Source organism: Leuciscus leuciscus (assembly GCF_965113295.1).
Source record: "Leuciscus leuciscus genome assembly, chromosome: 8".
Lineage (NCBI taxonomy): Eukaryota > Metazoa > Chordata > Actinopteri > Cypriniformes > Leuciscidae > Leuciscus > Leuciscus leuciscus.
In genome coordinates this window covers 11,709,310-11,721,401 of record NC_138732.1, presented here as the reverse complement: position 1 = coordinate 11,721,401, position 12,092 = coordinate 11,709,310, and the positions used below count along the sequence as shown (strand labels likewise).

The 12,092-nt window shown below is 46.9% G+C and overlaps 1 long non-coding RNA gene across 1 annotated transcript in view; it reads left to right on the top strand.

Annotated features, from left to right (window-relative positions):
* LOC309504679 overlaps positions 1 to 12,092 on the top strand; it is a 360,274-nt gene that overhangs the window by 228,920 nt on the left and 119,262 nt on the right. The gene's annotated exons all lie outside the window — the stretch shown is intronic.

Genomic DNA, 12,092 nt, shown 5'->3' with positions numbered 1-12,092 from the left:
CCTTTTTTTCCCATTCTGACATTCAGTTTGGAGTTCAGGAGATTGCCTTGACCAGGACCACACCCCTAAATGCATTGAAGCAACTGCCATTTGATTGGTTGATTAGATAATTGCATTAATGAGAAATTGAACAGGTGTTCCTAATAATCCTTTAGGTGAGTGTATATATAACATTAAAATACTATATTGAGACTGTTTTTTCTTCCTTTTAAACAAATTTCTGTAAAAAAATAACTTGCATGCAACATTGTTGGATATTTGTGTAGTTGTGTAGTGTAAAAATAACTGTTAAAGTGTGGCAATCAATAGGCAGAAATATACTGTAAATACTGTATCATAAGTTATACCCTGAGGAATCTAAAAAAATAAAAATAAAGACTCTGCTGGTGTGATTGATTTCATCTGAGGCAATGTGCAATTGAATATTAAATGTTCAGGACACATGATCAGAGCCCAGAATGCCCTGTTTATAGAACCGTCATTGGCACATTGATGGTTCCCACTAGGTGGCAATTTTCCCACTACTTTGGACAGCATGTGGAGAAAATAGCCTTTTTGTATAATAACATAAACGTTTTGGGATTCACATTCTCTGGAATTTTTTGCCACTCTTATTACCGGTACACAACTTACATGTTGCGCACAGCAAAGTGTCATATTTTTAGCACAAATACTTCTGAGATGATACATCAAAAATAAACTCAAATTTACCTGTTCTTGACTCGAAATAGTAATGCGTTTGGATGTTTCCTGCATTGGGCTCACAGTGTTTCCATATCACAGTGGCCTAATTTCCTTAGGAATTCTTATGAAAACCTAACTTCCCCTGAACGTTCTCCACTGCGTCCCAGCTTTATTACTCTATATGCATAGACAGCCCCTCGGCTGAGAGATCTGAATAATTCAAAGTGCTATGGAAGTAGGGATCTAAATTGTACATTAATCCACAAATCTCCCCCCACCTTCGTTCCAGGACTCCATTCCACTTTTAATAAGTGAGCGTAGCATCATGTCTGATGAGACTGTGCATTTTCCATCTCCATGCCTGCAGTAATTTCTTTCAAATGAATTATTCCTAGAGGATTCCAACTTATTTTAATGGTGACAGCACTGCCTTGTCAACTTAACATATGATCGCTTTCAGCTGCTATGATAAAATTATAGAAAACTGAGATTTTGCTAGATGTAGCCTTTATAACACTTACAGTATATTAACTGGCTGGAACCTGAGGACACTATTTGTTATTGAGGACGGGGACAGTCATAAGGTACAGTTACCAGAAAAGACACATCCCTCTGAAAAGACACTGCTCTCTGGCAAAGAATTTTGTTATGTTTTAGACTCAATAACCATGTAAGGATTCTGCGCTGCATTGTCGTTGACATAATTTGTTGTGAATCAATTGATGTCTGTAAATAATGACAGAAATTTCATTTTTGATTAGTTACTCACCCTCATGTTGTTCCTAACATAAATGGCTTCATTTATTTCTTCTTTGAAACACACAAAACATGTATGTTGAAGAATGTTTCAACTGTCTTTCTTCACACAATGAAAGTCAATGAAGTCCAAAACAACATTGGACACCACTGACTTTCATTGTATGGAAACAGTGGCAAAAACAAAAAGAAAGTAAAGAAAGAAAGATAGTCATTCAAACTGGAACAATATAATTTCATCCAAAGATTAAATCTTTTTCTTCTTTGGGTGAACTATCCCTTTAATTGCAACCGTTTAGGAGTGGATAAGTGTCACAAATCAATTTTAATATGGACACTTATAATTGAATCCCTTTAAAAACTATTGCCAGTTAAAACGTGAAATTTCCCTGCAGGAACCCATGAAACGGAGGAATTACTCATTGTGACAAATGATTTGTTGTTGAAATACTATAATGAATCCAAATACTCCTGAGAGATATTGTCAATTGTGTTGGTGCTGCAGCTGTTCAACCAGCCACATATGTTTTGGAACAAGAACAAGATTACCAGCCTCAGCGTATATGCTAATGTGCTTATAGCACATTACCAGAAAGCTAAAATCATTGATTTTTAAAGGCATTTTAACTATTCTGTAACTGCTGTGGCAAACTGCTAAAAGAGCTAGACTGACCCCAATAGAGCTCCGGCTCTTTTCCCTGCAGCACTTCAATTTTTACTCTGAGGCTTGAAAGAATTTCCATTAAATTATTCTCTCACTCTCCATTTGACGGTAGATTTTTATTACAACCACAAAACTGAGAAATACAAAGTTCTGTCATGAAAAACTAGATGGTGCAGGCTATTGGTCTTTAACTCAACCTGTTTGCAATGTAACATGAAGACAATAAACATTGCAATGATCTGTGTTTATCTGTGTTCTTCAAGCCATCTCAAGTATTTCCGTAAGAATGATGTACATCTATGCAACGCTATCGACATAGCCTGTATCAGAGTATAGCATTTTTATAAAATTATATATTTTCTGTCTCACTCTGTGTTAAGAAGCAACATGTCATGGAACCACAGAAGCAAGTTATTTCAAACATGACTGACGTGTAGCCTACATATAGTGATTTTGGAGAAAAACATGATATCAGTCTCATAAATTGTCATGGTTGTCACTATGCTAAGCAATTAGCTATCCCTGTTGCCAAGAGCGATTGTTTTATTGCTAAATTTTAAAAGTCAGTCCATGTAAGATCATTTGAATGGTTTTTTTTAAGAAGGGCAAAAGCAAAGAACAGTAAGTGAGAGGTCTGATCAAAGAAATGTAGGATTAAAATGGTATGGATTAAAAAAAAAAGTGCCAGTAAAACAGTAAAGTAGGGTGCGGGTTTACATGTTAAATAAAATGCTAATTTGTAATAAAAAAAAAAAAACGTTCTACCGAAAATGTGCTGGGAGCCCACTGCTGCTAACTTGCTATTGCAACGAGCCACACTTTTTCACGCATCTGATTGACAGATAAAGTACACAATTATAAAAGTACCACAATTTATTTATAGTACTACTATTTATTGCCACTAGCCAATGAGATTGTGTGCTCAATACTTTGTTAGCATTTGCCTTAGCAGTGCAGCGCGCTTTCAGAAACCCTCCACCTTCCCCAGCTTCACCTGTATTATGCCCTACAAAGGCAAAAGACCTTAAAGGGGGTCGCACACCGGACGCGCAGCTCGGCGGTGCGCCGCGCAGCGCCACGTCTTTTAAATTCGAACACACTATTCTCTATGAGAGTACACACACCGGCGGCACCTTTCGGCGTCTGTCCGCGGCAGCTCAGGACCATGTTCAAAATCGTACTCGGTTACTAACGTAACCTCGGTTCTCTCTAGAAGAGGGACCGAGTACTGCGTAAGATATCTTACGCTAGGGGAAAATCCTTTTTCCGCGAGATATTGAAGCCAAAAATTATCCTTAATTTTGTTATAATGCAAAACGCGTTGCAGCAGCAATGCAGACATAGGCGAGACAGCTCGCGCGCCTATTGGCTGCTCTGCGGCAACTGCAGCAGCCTATCGAGCGAGGCCTGGCGTGACGTCAGACCCAATCAGGGCACTTCGCGCCCGCTACGTCACGTCCCGCCGAAATGGGCGTGGTCTAGGCCTATAAATATCGCTCGCAGGCAGCTATTATCTGGTTTTTCATCATCGAAGCAACCAGAGCGTGTGCATGCACGGCAAGATACGCAGTACTCGGTCCCTCTTCTAGAGAGAACCGAGGTTACGTTAGTAACCGAGTACGTTCTCTTACGAGAGGTCTCTCGTACTGCGTAAGATATCTTACGCTAGGGGACTCAGTGTAAAACGCCGTGCGTGCTGAGATCTGACACCAAAGACCCAAGGGCGAAAAGCCCGGGGTACATATAGTGCACAATCACTCAGTGAACTCACAGAGAGTCCGGGAGAAGGAGGGGTGCAGCCTCACTTTCCACATAGAGTAGCGTCGAAGGGACGCAAATTTCATCATACAGACAGGGCGGGGTACGGCCTGAACTGATGGAAAAAATGTGGGTCTTACACAGTTTGCCCAGCTTTAAACTGTCGAAAATTGAGCTGTGCTCAGTAAACGCAGCATTCTGAGCTGAACGCATCAGGTCAGATAATACTGGTAGTCTAGACCGACAGCAGCCTGGCCTGCAGGGCGGGAACCTCTAGGTTATAGAACCTTATAAATGTAGACGGGGAGGCCCAGCCTGCCGCCATACAAATATCTTGCAAGGCAATCCCACTCGACCAAGCCCACGAAGAGGCCATGCCTCTTGTGGAATGCGCTCTGACACCCAAAGGGCACTGCATGCCCTTGGAGGCGTATGCCAGCGCTATAGCATCAACTATCCATCTGGATAGGCTCTGTTTCGACGCGGCTAGTCCCTTAGAACGTCCGCTAAACGAAACAAAGAGCTGTTCCGTCTGTCTGAAAACAGACGAGCGAGACACATAAGCTCGTAATGCCCTGACTGGGCAAAGGAGGCTCGCGTCTCTTTCCTCATCAGGGACCGGTAGGGCTGACAGAGAGATAATCTGCGCCCTAAACGGTGTGTTGAGGGATTTTGGAACATAACCGTGCTTAGGTTTGAGTATAACTTTTGAGTCATTGGGCCCAAACTCCATGCACGCCGCGCTCACAGAGAGCGCGTGCAGATCCCCTATGCGCTTCACCGAAGCGAGAGCCAGCAAAAACACCGTTTTGAAAGACAGGTGTTTCAAATCGATTGACTGTAAAGGCTCAAATGGCGCACCTTTCATGGCTTCCAGAACCGTAGAAAGGTCCCATACGGGGACTGAGGGAGGTCTGGGAGGATTCAGTCTCCTAGCTCCTTTAAGGAAGCGGATGACTAAATCGTTCCTTCCTATTGACTGACCAAGCGTTGTTTCTGAGAACGCTGCTATAGCCGCCACATAAACTTTGAGCGTGGAGGGGGCCCTGCCCCCATCCAACAGCTCTTGTAGGAAGGAAAGCACCTCCGTCACATCACAATTTGTGGGTGACACACCACGGGCTGTGCACCAGCCCGAAAACACTGACCATTTCGAAGAATAGAGTCGTCTTGTAGACGGAGCTCTAGCCTGCGTGATCGTGTTTAATACTCCTTTAGGGAGTCCAACATGTACCCGTTGATGGCCCAGACATGAAGGGACCATAGATCCGGGTGAGGATGCCAGATCGAGCCGCGGGCCTGTGAGAGGAGATCTCTCCTCACTGGTACTGGCCACGGGGCAGTACTTGCTACTGCATCACGGCTGGGAACCAAGGTTGGTTTTTCCAGAGCGGTGCTACCAGCAGTACTGAGCATCCTTCTTCCCTGATCCGTTCTATCACCTGAGGCAGGAGAGAGACGGGGGGAAAAGCATAGAGCGGGCGGCGGGGCCACACATGGGCCAGCGCGCTCCTGCTCTTGGAGAAAAATTCTTGACAGTGAGCGTTTTCTTGAGACGCAAACAGGTCCACTTCCGCTCTGCCGAATTTCTTCCACAGCAGTTGGACTGTCTGTGGGTGTAGGGACCATTCGCCTGCCGGAACGTTGTTCCTGGACAGTCTGTCTGGTCCTATATTCATGATCCCTGGCACGTGCGCTGCTCTGAGCGAGCGCAGGTTGCATTGAGCCCATACCAGGAGGCGTTCTGCCAGCCTGTACAGTTTCTCGGATCTGATGCCGCCCTGGCGATTTATGTAGGATACCACAGACATGTTGTCCGAGCGGACCAAGACGTGGTGACCTTTTATTTGGGGACAAAAACGCGTCAGCGCGTTGTCTACTGCCAGCATTTCGAGGCAGTTTATGTGCAGGAGCTTCTCCCGTTCTGACCACTGGCCGAAGAACGGTCTGCCCTCGAGCAGCGCTCCCCATCCCGAGGTGGACGCGTCCGTGGACACCACTTTCACCCTCGAGGAAGTCCCCAGGCTTACACCTGATTGGTACCAGTCGTTCGCTTTCCAGGGTTTCAGCGCTGTAACGCATTTCTGATTGACCCTGAGGCGAAGCAAACCGGGTGCCCACGCTTTGCGTGGGACTCGCGCTTTCAGCCAAAACTGCAGCGGGCGCATGCGGAGCAGACCCAGCTGGAGTACTGACGATGCTGAGGCCATGAGACCTAGCATCTTCTGAAATCTTTTGAGCGGGACAGACGCGCCGCAGCGAAAAGAGTTCGCTGTGCGTCGAATGTCTACCGCGCGCCGTTGTGATAGTCGCGCTATCATGGATAGTGAGTCCAGTTCTGTGCCCAGGAAAGATATTTTCTGACTGGGTGACAGGGAGCTCTTCGCCCAATTGACACTCCGACCCAAATCCTCGAGGTGATCGAGTAAAATGGTCGTGTGTTCTATGAGCACTGCGCGAGATTGCGCTAGAATCAGCCAATCGTCCAAATAATTCAGCACTCGTATGCCTCTCATTCTGAGGGGTGCGAGCGCCGCGTCCATGCACTTCGTAAATGTACGGGGTGCTAGGGACAAGCCGAACGGCAGGACTGTGTACTGATATGCCTGGCCCTCGAAGGCGAATCTCAAAAATCGCCTGTGACGTGACGCTATCTGTATTTGAAAATACGCGTCTTTCAGATCTATTGACACAAACCAATCTCCTTGGCGAATCTGCACAAGGATTTGCCTGGTCGTGAGCATCCTGAACTGTCGCTTCACAAGCACTTTGTTCAGTTGCCTTAGATCTAGTATGGGTCTGAGACCCCCGTCTTTTTTCGGTACCAGGAAGTATCTGCTGTATAGCCCTCCTTCGCTCTGATCTTGAGAGAGGGGTTCTATGGCCCCTTTTCTCAATAGTTTCGTCACTTCGGCTCGAAGTAGATGTGCTACTTCTGTTTTTACCGTGGTCTCGACGCGCGCCACATAGCGGCGAGGGCGTCGGCGAAACTGCAGCGAATAGCCTCTTTTTATAATGTTCAGCACCCACTTCGAAACCCCGGGCAGCTTTGCCCATGCGTCTGCATGGATAGCTAGGGGTCGAATACGAAGCGCGCTCCGCTCGCTCAGCGATGGAGAAGCTTCTGTGTGCTGTAACACAAGCGTGTCGCTCGTGACATTTGAGGCATGGGGCGCGCTGATGACAGCGGGCAGATTGCCCGCGCTCGACTCCTCTACGGTGGTTAACCGCGAGGGGGAGGGCTGGGCGGTTCCCGTGGGAACTGTCATGTCTATGTGTGGATGTGGGCGCGGGACAGCGGGCACATTTATCACACCGAAAACATCGTTCGCTTGCGTGAAGCGAGTGCACGTTGGTTTCGTTTTTACAGAAACCGTGAGACATGCGTAACGTGGTGTTAGTGGGCACTGGGTAGTGGGCACATTCACCATGTTTGAAGCGCAACCGACCTGAGTCGGTTTTATGTGCGCGAGCCCTGTGTGACAGGCTGTGCTTATGTGTAGGGATGGGCACTGGGCAGTGGGCATTCTTACTACACACGAAACACCATCGGCCGTGGCCGGGACACCAGAAAATACGCTCTTTTGGGGATTTATCTGGGTAGCCGTGAAAACGGCATTTGTGTGCAGGCAAGCGGGTGACAGAACCGACTTGTTGGCTGCAGAAAACACTGGAACAGTCACATTTTCTGGAACTGGACGAGCGAATAGCTTTGGTGTGAGTCCGGCCGCAGCGGGACTGGAACACCGTCGTTTTCCTAGCTGTGCTAGGACGACTTCGGGGCCTCGGGCTTCACCGTAACCTTAGGTCGCGGGCCGCGTCCTGCGGGGCGGCGACCGGATGAGCGGGAGCGCGGTCTCGCGCTTCTGGCCTGGCGGCGCTGTGAAGTGGAGGCAGTGGACGGTGGCTGTGGCTGTGAGCTCTGAGCAGACGGTTTCGCACGGCCTGCTGCAGAGCTGGAGCGCTTCGGGAGGAAGTGCTTCATAGCCTGAGACGCTTTCTGTACCTCTGCGAATCTCTCCGCGAAATCTTTGACGGAGGATCCGAAGAGGCCTGCGGCGGAAAGCGGGGCGTCGAGGAACGCGGTGCGCTCAGACTCGGCCATTTCCGAGAGCGTCAGCCATAGATGTCTCTCAGACACGGTGAGAGAAGCCATAGTCCGTCCAATGGCTTGCGCTGCGGACTTAGTAGCACGAAGGGCGAGGTCCGTGGCACTCCTTAAGTCCGGCACGCAGATCGCGTCAGGTCCTTCCTCATCCAGCTTACGGAGGAGATCGGCCTGGAAGATCTGGAGCGTTGCCATGGTATGCAACGCTGACGCAGCTTGCCCGGCGGCGGAGAAAGCGCGGTGGAGCAAGCTCGACGTCGTGCGGCAAGCTTTAGAGGGTAGGGCCGGCTTAGCGCGCCGTCCAGCGGAGGGCGGGCATAAGTGGGCCGCTATCGCCTCTTCAACCGGCGGCAGCGAGAGGTATCCTTTGTTCTTGGCATCGTCAACAGCGGAGAATGCCAAAGAAACAGCAGGACGCACTCTAGCAGAATAGGGGGCGCTCCAGGACTTGGCGACTTCTTCGTGTAACTCAGGAAGAAAGGGCGTCGGCCTGGACACAGGTGAAGCGCGCTCCCCAGGCAGGAAAAATCCATCCAGCCGGTTGTGAGCGGGCTGCTCAGGCGAAGACCACTCGAGGCCGAGGCTCGCCGCGGCCTGTGCGAGTACTCGCATGAGTTCCGTCTCTATGGAAGCTCTCTTGCCTGACGAAGTGCGGGCAGGGGGCGCGGGGTCCTCAGAGCCCGCCCAATCCTCACTGCCTGACGCCAGGATAGAGCAGGAATCATCCTCTCCCAGCAGGGCTTCCTCATCCGCGATATCAACGGAAGCGGCGGCAGACGGCGGCCGCTGTCCGTCAGGAAGCGAAATAGAAGAAGCCGGGGAAGCAAGCGGGCGAACCGGCGAGCTTTGGCGGCTGAGGGAGGGTTCCGGGGCCCGCTGGGCACGGCGCTTTTTACGGCGCGACGCCGGGCGGGCGGGGGAGCAGTCTCGGTGAAGACGGCTAGGCGAGTCCTCAGAGTCGCCATTGCCATCAGCTCGCAGTGAGGGCATCCGCCGTCAGCGAGCGCGAGAGCTGCATGTTCCTCACCCAGGCAGGAAACGCAGATCACGTGGCGGTCCCCGTCGCTGAGTGTGGCTCTGCACGAGCCGCAGGAAGGCATCTTTAAAAAGACGCTAGCTCTTTTAGAAATGTGTGTCGCAGCGGCGACACACACACACAGAAATACAGTGTAATAAAAGAGAAGGATATAAGCGCCGGAAAGCGCAGCAGGAAGGCAGGAAGGCGGCGCGGCCAGCGACTTCAGTGACTCGTCCCGCTGAAGGTGCTCTCTCTCGACGGCGCGGCTCCTAATCCAGCTCCAGCGATGCGTGTGCTTCGCTTGAAGGATGAAAAATCAGATAATAGCTGCCTGCGAGCGATATTTATAGGCCTAGACCACGCCCATTTCGGCGGGACGTGACGTAGCGGGCGCGAAGTGCCCTGATTGGGTCTGACGTCACGCCAGGCCTCGCTCGATAGGCTGCTGCAGTTGCCGCAGAGCAGCCAATAGGCGCGCGAGCTGTCTCGCCTATGTCTGCATTGCTGCTGCAACGCGTTTTGCATTATAACAAAATTAAGGATAATTTTTGGCTTCAATATCTCGCGGAAAAAGGATTTTCCCCTAGCGTAAGATATCTTACGCAGTACGAGAGACCTCTCGTAAGAGAACCTGCCGCGCCACAGAGCGCCATTTACATAGTTTTATATAAAATTTACATGTGTGTGTCTCAAATAGTAGTTAATGTATATACGGACTTCACCCTGTGCTGCAATATACATTTAGTTTTATATTTATTTACAGAAATCAGAAAATTGCTGATGTTATCGGATTTTCAGGTGAGAGTTGTCCTAGACGTGGCGTGGCGCGGCGCTGAGCTGCGCGTCCGGTGTGCGGCCGCCTTAAGTCGCTAGAGTGTGGAACTGAGAAAAATGACTTTAAAGATATTTAGTTGTCCCGCCAAAATAATTATAGGTAGGACACTGGAAATCTGGCAAATAGATGATTTAGTAATGAAAATTATATACATACAAAAATATTGAGCTCAAACTTGTCATACCAAGGCAAAAGGCTGTAACTTCCACATTATCAATATTTGGTTGCTGATCACCATAAACAAAATCATTACAGTAACACCTGTATAAAATCTAGTGATCACATTTATTTTGTATGATTTACAATTATTTATAGCCATCTACTTATTGCTATCCTGTGCTTTGGTTGCATTCTGATGGCATTATTAATACATTTGACATGACAAAATACCTCAATATAGATTTATTAGTCCAGCGTTGGCTCAACCACGTTTAGGGTGGGGCTGAAGGCGCCGGCGAAGTTTTGGCACTCTGCCAGCTAGATGCATGAGTGTTTCAACCAGGTCCAGTACCCGAACTGAGTGAGATTTAATTCTTGGTTGTATTCATCTGAAAAAAACAAAAACGAAGTTACAGTCTTTTGCCTTTGCACGGCAGTATAGATCTGCTACAGGTAATTCATGTACGCTATATTGTACAGCAGCAGCATGTCTACATGATCACAGCAGCGTGTCGTGTATGTATTGGCAGTAGCAAGTCCCGTACTTTCTCTGCAGCAACAGCAGCAGCAATAACCAATAGCAGCAGATCTATTCCACCAAGACCAAATATATCAATATTGTCATACCAATTACCATGCCAAACACTCAGAGTTGTTATGACGGAACTGTATTTAACAGTGATTTTGTTACCTGCTATGTCGCCCGGACTCCCACTCACAATCTGATGGCATGTGTGATGTAAAATAAACAAAGAAATAGAGATATAACTGCTGGTGTTTGCCTGACTGGTTCATTTAGATATAATTTGATACAACAATAATTTTGGCTCAAACTTTGTTGTGTCTCCGAGCTCACAGCTGTTGTTCACCTCAATTATAGATGGAGCAATGCTGGCTCTTTTATACAGTACTGTATATTATCTCCCTTTTCATCCCCACTTCTCTTTCTCCCTTTATTCCATATGCTTTCTCCTGTAGAATGACTCAGCTTGGCTTATGGAGATCCAGCTGTTAAACAAGCTGTGAGGAGAACTTTGGCTCTTAACATCCTTTCCAGCATCTGTTAATAGAATTAAAAAAAAAGAAAAGTTTTTTCTCTTTCAAACTTAAGGCGAGACATGTAAGGCAAAAACATCTGGGTTTTTTTACTGGTCAATTTTGAGATTTTTGGATATTTGTCTTGAATAACATGTCTTCTTTCAGACTTGTGGTGAAAAAAAGTCCCAAATACACATTTAGGTGTTTATTTTACTACACTTTGTCTGTTTGCGTCTTTCTCATAAATTCAACAAAAGTTGGCATTCTTAATCAACATGCTGCTCCGTGATCGCTACCTGCACCCTGTCATCACATACACCGCTGGAAAGCTCTCTCTCCTGTACAATGCTGTCGGATCCAAATATGGTCATTTCCTTTTTATCAGCAACCAATCGTGAAAGTAAAAGGGCTGAATGCGCAATCTCTTTGGCTGATGATAAATCTTTAAAGCCCGTTTTCTCAAAATGACTTTTCTCTCATACTCCAAGTCCGAAATCTCCACTTCAGTAGCAGCTATATACACCAAACTTTCCAGTCGTGTACCTAGTTATATTATCAAGACATTTACAGAGGGATTTGTAAATATATTATTCCTAGCCTGATTTATATAACATTTTATTCCCAAAAACATGGTGAAAATCATTGTTTTAAGGCTATTGACAGTATATTCTGATTTACAGGATAACAAAAGTAGATATCCATCTAATATGTGAACACAATGAAAAAAACATTTTTAACCTGGCTTTATCCAATACTCAGATTTCGTTTTTTTTATATATATATGCAAATTAGCGCATATTTAATTAGATATTGCCTAATTTGCATATTTAAACATTAAATTACAGAAAACTTGTAATGTAGGTAATCAACTGGGTAAGTTTCATGGTGATATCTGCTTTGGCTTTCTGTTTTTCTGAATATCCATTCATGCAGACTCTGCATTTTTTTTCAAGAACATCACGATTTTATCACGATTCTTTTTTGCATGTTGTTTTAATATTTTGCAAGTGACTGAGCATTACAACCAAACTAATGCCTCTATTTTAAAAACAAAGCCTTACAAGGTCACAAA